This window comes from Gracilinanus agilis, chromosome 3 (assembly GCF_016433145.1).
Source record: "Gracilinanus agilis isolate LMUSP501 chromosome 3, AgileGrace, whole genome shotgun sequence".
Lineage (NCBI taxonomy): Eukaryota > Metazoa > Chordata > Mammalia > Didelphimorphia > Didelphidae > Gracilinanus > Gracilinanus agilis.
In genome coordinates, this window is record NC_058132.1 from 1,862,434 (window position 1) to 1,868,940 (window position 6,507).

Below are 6,507 nucleotides of genomic sequence, written 5' to 3' on the forward strand. Positions count from 1 at the left end.
AGCTGTTGAGTTTTTCTGTCAGTTCTCTTATCGACTTCTTTAACTTCAAGTTTTTCTAGGGGTTCTTTTGGGGCCTAACATCCTTTCACACTTTCCTTTGAGGGTTTACATTTCCTTTTTGCTATTGCGGTACTCTTCCGAGTTTGCATTTTGACTTTCTAAGGTTAGACTTTTTCTTTTGACTTTTGCTCATCTTTCTATGGCTCCCACATATCACCTCCTTACCTTGCCTATAATGTGTAAGTTCTTCTCTACTCCTAGGGTAGCTTGAAATCTGCTCTGGTACTTAGGGTGGGACTAGTTGCTTTTTTGGTCCCACAATGTGCCCTGCAATGAGATCGCCTGGTTAGGGAGGTTTGCAGGTGTTTGGTCCAACTGGATTCTGTTCCCCTTGCTAGCAGTTCCCTGGTGTCTTGTGTGCTGGGCGGGCCCCTCTGATGCCTCACAAACTGGGCTACTCTCTCTTCTCACACGAGACAGATGTATAAAATGTAAAAAGGGAAAAGGGGGTTTTGGTTGGACTAAATATTTAAAGGTGTGGTTGCTAAGGAATTGATTCAATTCCTAATAATCTTTAGTAATTTATTTATAAAATATAGGAGAGAGTGAAGTAGAGAAAATCAGAGAGAGAATAGGGTAAGATAACTAACCTGACACTCTAAGTAATTTGCTCCAGCCCCTGGACTAACCCAGGCAGGGCTAACTAATCCTAGGTCCAAGAAGGCTCAGGATGATGGCCGGGAATGAATGAAGCAAAAGGTTCAGTCACGAAGCCTCTCTTGACAGGAGAGTTCCTTCAGAGAAATCCAGGGAAAGTGAGTCTTTACACTCACCACGTGTAGTTCCAAGGGAGCAGAGTTAAGAGCTGTCTTATGTTATAAAAATAAATGGGCAGATGGAGGGAGAGAGGGTAGATAAACTAAACTACCACTGCCAATTGTGTGACAGCAGTGGAAGTTCAAATAGGTGGCTGGAGCAAGATCAACTGAAGCTGGGGGCAGCTGGGTAGCTCAGTGGAGTGAGAGTCAGGCCTAGAGACAGGAGGTCTTAGGTTCAAACCCAGCCTCAGCCACTTCCCAGCTGTGTGACCCTGGGCAAGTCACTTGACCCCCATTGCCCACCCTTACCAATCTTCCACCTATGAGACAATACACCAAAGTACAAGGGTTTAAAAAAAAAATAAAAAAAAGTTACAGAGCTAGTAATAAATCTAAAAAAAAAAAAAAGATCAACTGAAGCTTGCCACCTAGCTAGATGGTGTAACACCTCCCTCCTTTATAACTGTGCCTAGACAGGATCCTTCAGGTCAATGGTTAGTATCCCTTCAGGTCCCACCTGGGGTTGATTGATGATAGATATTGGGCTCTTTGGCCTTGGTAACGGTTTATCTGACTGTGTGACTCCCTTCCCAGAGAAGCTATAACACAACCACTCCAGGAAGGTACTTGGATAGTTTATCTATATTTAACAAAGATGGAGTACTGGGAAATGGGTAGAGGAATTGGGAAACCCTAACTAATTGATAATAATAAACCCTCAGAGTTGTAGGCAAGTGAGTGATGCTGGCTTGTTTAGCTCCTCTGGCTCAGTCTGGCCACAGCCAAACCAGAGCAAGCAAGATGCTGTTAGATGTCTTCAGCTTCTTCTTCTTGCCAGATGTTGTTATGCCTTTTACAGCCTTCAGGTATCACCCCCTTCTACCCACTTCTTCTTCTCCTGCCCACTTCCCGGATCCCTCCCAGGCCCTGGGATGCCTAGATAACTAAGATGGTGTGAATTCCTAATATCTAGGGGCAGTAGAATCAGAAGAGTGATGGTCTGGGTACAGGTTGGCAATGATAGTCAGGTACAAGACAGGAGGTTCTTGCAAGGTTGAGCCAAGCAAGTCACCGATCCCAAAAGACCAGGATCCACATATCTCAGGTCCAGGGAAGTGCAAGGAACCAAAAGCCAGGATGGCAGGGTATTTATACCCCCTGGCCAACCGCTTTCTCCCCTGTCCTCATGGCCTCTGGGAACATTCCGATGTTCCAACGGTCCTCACCCGTCAATCAAGGGCGAGACTCTCTGCTCCCAGAGTTTCAATATAACACTCATCAAGTCCAAGGTTTCAGCCAGAGCTCCTCCAGAACTGTCTCACGGTAAGTTGTCACTGCGTTTTAAAGGCGCTTCTTCTGTGTCACTTCCTGTGCCTTCCTCTAGTTTACATGTCCCATCACAACACACACTTTGCTTAGGACTGCCCAGGGGACAGTCAGTCAATTCTGATTCATCACCCACTTTCACACATATGGGTTACAGATTTCCCCACTTGTGAATTAAATGGTGGTGTTCACACCTTTGGTGATTAAATCTAAAAATGGGCAGAGTAGGTTTAATGTCATTATCACACAGATTCCCTCCTGATTTCCTTTGTTTTGAGGCTTTTTTCTTTTTTATGGAGGGTTTGGGTGAGCTTCAAGCAGTTCTTACTCTGCCATCTTAGTTCGAGGAAGCAGAAATCTGGAGATTTTTCTTTAAAATGATTACAAGGTGGGCAACTGGGTGGCTCAGTGGTGAGAGCCAGGAGGTCCTAGGTTCAAATCTGGCTTCAGAAACTTCCTAGCTGTGTGACCCTGGGCAAGTCACTTAACCCCCATTGCCTAGCCCTTACAACTCCTCTGCCTTGGAACAAATACACAGTATTGATTCTAAGTGTAAGAAATAAAATTAATATAAAATAATAGCTTTAGAAATATATGTTTTTTATAAGACTTATTAATAGTCATTAGAAAATGAAGCACATGCTATGCTGCTTAGTCAGTTTAAAAACCCTCACTGTTACCTCCTGACATGCTGTTGGATTGGAATTCAAGCGTGAGAGGAACGTCAGCCCCTCAATTTTAGATCTCTCTGTATGTCATTGCATAACAACAGGCAGTCAGTGGACTCACGGGAGATGTAATTCAAGGACCCCCAAATTCCCAATAACACATTCCCCCCAAAAGGATCATGAAAACATAACTAACTTATAAATTACAATAATTTGGGGATAAAAAGAAAAGAGGACAAAACCAATGATACGATTGCTAGGTGCATTGACAAAAAGCTAATTAGCAGGCAGTCCCCTTTGGCATAAGTGTATACATTCAAAACAAATGCATCTAATCACAATCACAGTTCAATCAACTGCACCCCAAAGTTCATTCTGGATCTTTTTGATGCAGTGTAGGGTCTCTGCAGGCACCTTCATTGCACTTTCTCCAAACAGTTCAGTTTCTGGATTTGGGGAGGTAGCAAGTTTCTTATCCTGAAATTATTCTCAAAAGAATTTAAACTTTGCATTATAGGATATATACATATATACCGCCCTGAGGAGAATTATAACACATTCCCCTCTGAAGAGGATAGAGACAAACACCCAGATCAGCTGAGGATACATGGCTGAGATATGGGGGGTATGAGTCAATTATCAAAAAAATCCCAAAACATAAAAAAATCCAAATGAAAGAGAAAAATAACTTGTGGATAAGATATAAAATGTCAAAATCTTATGTACAAAAATGTAAGTAAAGGAAAAATAAACATATAACTGGTCCTTGAATCAAGGTCAAATAAAGTGATTTAAGGAATCGTGCACTTACCCAATCAGTAGCCAAGACTATAGAAAGTTTCCATATTATAAAAGAGAAAAAAAAGGACTAAATTTTTCATGAAAGGGAAGTGTCATTCCCTATTTTGATTTGCCTTCACTTTCAGGGATAGGGGGAGCTAGGATGATAGCCAACCTTCAGTAGTTGACTAGGATGTGGCTCAGGGAAAGGAAAGCTGGCCTCCAACATATGTCAGAAAAGCCGTGATCTTGAACCCCAAACACTAGGTGCACATCCTTAGTATTGGTGTAGAAAGTTCATCAATCCTTCCTGGATTGGTTTGGTCTTTTTTTGACCTTATGCTCCTGGGCACTGTGCAGATTCTCATCAATCCAATGGGGACTGGTTGGTCTCCTTGACCTTGTGTTTTTTAGCACTGTATAGTGTAAGAGGGAAAACTGGATATTTAAGGTATGGTCGCCAGAAATCAATCAACTCAATTTCAAAATAAAATAGACCCAAGTCAGGATGACTTTTATGGTGGTTTATTTACAATTAGGAAGGTCGAAGATAGGGAAGTTGAGAGAAACTCTGGACCAGAGTTTTGAACCAGGTAGGGATTTAGAGGCCCCAGCAGAGGGGCATGGAGGTGAATTTAACAAGGCTTCTAGCTACAAGGTCTCCTCTAAGAAGAGAGGCCTCCCTAAGGCTAGAGCCTACAGAAACGAAGGGAAGAGAAAGAGTCAGTTTAACTTATCCACGTGACAATTCAAAGGTAAGTCTGAGGTCTCACCAGAGATCCTGTCACACCAAGTTCAAAGTACCAACCACCTCCATAGGAAGTTACTATCATATTTAAAAGATAGCATCTTTCATCACTTCCTGCATCCACCTCCAATTTCAAATGGACAAATGGAAGCCTCAACACTGTTTTGGACTGCCCAAAGGGCAATCCCTTGTTTTTGATTTGTCACTTACTATCACGTGTGGTTAACAGACCTCCTCCCTCTCCACTTAATTCTAAGTTGGGTGGGGTGACATTATTTCTGGTGGCTAGAGTCTACACAAATGAATGAGGGTGAGCTAATTCCATTTACAAAATAGTGGCTCTTTTGTTCCCTTATCCTGGAATCAGACAGAATCATCAATCACAGTCCCATAATATTTATCAATAAATGGCAGGTTTCCACCATCTAAAGATTTTTGGTATGCATTATAGCAAATATATATTTTATATTAAACTTATATTACTGTAAAATTAAAAAAGGATTAATATTGATAATGTGTTAAAGTACAAAAATGAGAGAAAAAAGTAACTCAAATACTGCATTGCACATACAAGGGAAAAGAATAATGAAAAAATTTCTTAAAAATCAAAAATATAGAGCTTAGAATCAGCAACACACTGTGGTAGAACACAAAGGTTTCTCACCACAAATGAGATACAATTCTTTTTTTAAACTTTGGCCATGAACTACTGTGAATGCAAATTATTTTTACAGAATAACAGATATACAAAAACAAAACAGTAGTAGAGTTGAAAATGCACATTCACATAAAGTAACAAAATTTCCCAAAATTATAATAACACATTTAATGACAATAGCAAACATACCCATTATTATATAGGATTTTCATGAGTTTCTATATAATAACTTGCTGTGTGATATTTTAAAAATCTATGAACTGATGTATACTTGTCACAAATTTAACAGATATAGCAGATCTTTCAACCTTGGCAAAAACACAAACCTCTGTATTGCTCAGGAAAATCTTTTTGGGGTCTAGAACATGACCAAGAATTTAGATTATTCTCATGGAAGTGAATTAAAGAGTTAAAATATCACACATGCAGGAGCTCTTTATTGGCTTCCTCTTTTATATATAAAAAGTTTTGGTAGGAACTTCCATTTGGTTCTCTACCTTTTAATACAACATTCTTGATAATATATATATATATATATATATATATATATGAAAACCTATCATCCATTCGGAAGGTAATAGCTATCTAAAGTCATTTCTAAAGACCCCTTATGAAATTAAAATTTTTCAGTCATCATATTCTTCAAAAATTGTATATAATTGGCAAAATAAAAAAAACTATTAAGGTGACATGTGATCTCATGAAAGGGTTTAACTTCAATGTATTTTTACAATGATATTTTCTTGAGTGCAATCATGGGCAAACAGTATAAAGAATCATATAACAGAATAGATATTAATTCGCTTAATACAGATGAACTTAAAAAAATTTAAAACTTAAAGAAATGAGCAAATACAATAATATAAGCAAATGACAAGTTACAAGCAGGGTAGTCAAAAACCTTTTTATTAATCAGAATAGACTTATTCACTATTAGAGGTCCAATAAAATCATGAACAGAATTTATCTAATAGCCCAAAACATAGTAGCTTTAAATGATTCAGTGTAATAGAAAAATATTGATCAGATTAACATATGAACTTCAAACAACAAAATTAACTCATAAAATAACAAAATTAAAACGTAAAGCAAACAATTAGCAAAGTACAATATGATACAGACTTTAAAAAAAATTTTAAAACAGCCATAGTTCAAGGTTGCCACCCAAGGAGTAAAGAGAAAAGTCAGCCTAGGTAAAGCAGCAGGGCACCCTGAGGGGAAGACAAGGCAAGATGTGCCAGGTCAGTCAAACCATCACTACCCTTGACCATTATCTCTCCTCAGCCTCTGACAGACACAGCCCAGAATCCTGAACCCACAAGCCTTCCACTCACCAGATCTGCTCCCAGCCCAGACTCAAGAGCCATCACTGTGGATCTCCCAAACTGCCTCACCAACTGCCACTAACAGAGGAGTACAGGAGCCCTGGGAATGGAAACAGTTCCCAGACCAACAGTCCTGGTTCCAGCCCAGCTCTCAGCCATCTTCCTGGGAAGCAGCCCCTGTGGA

General features: G+C 39.7%; 1 pseudogene; it reads left to right on the top strand.

The window, feature by feature from the left end:
• Window positions 1-6,507, top strand: part of LOC123242874 — a 60,524-nt pseudogene that overhangs the window by 9,012 nt on the left and 45,005 nt on the right.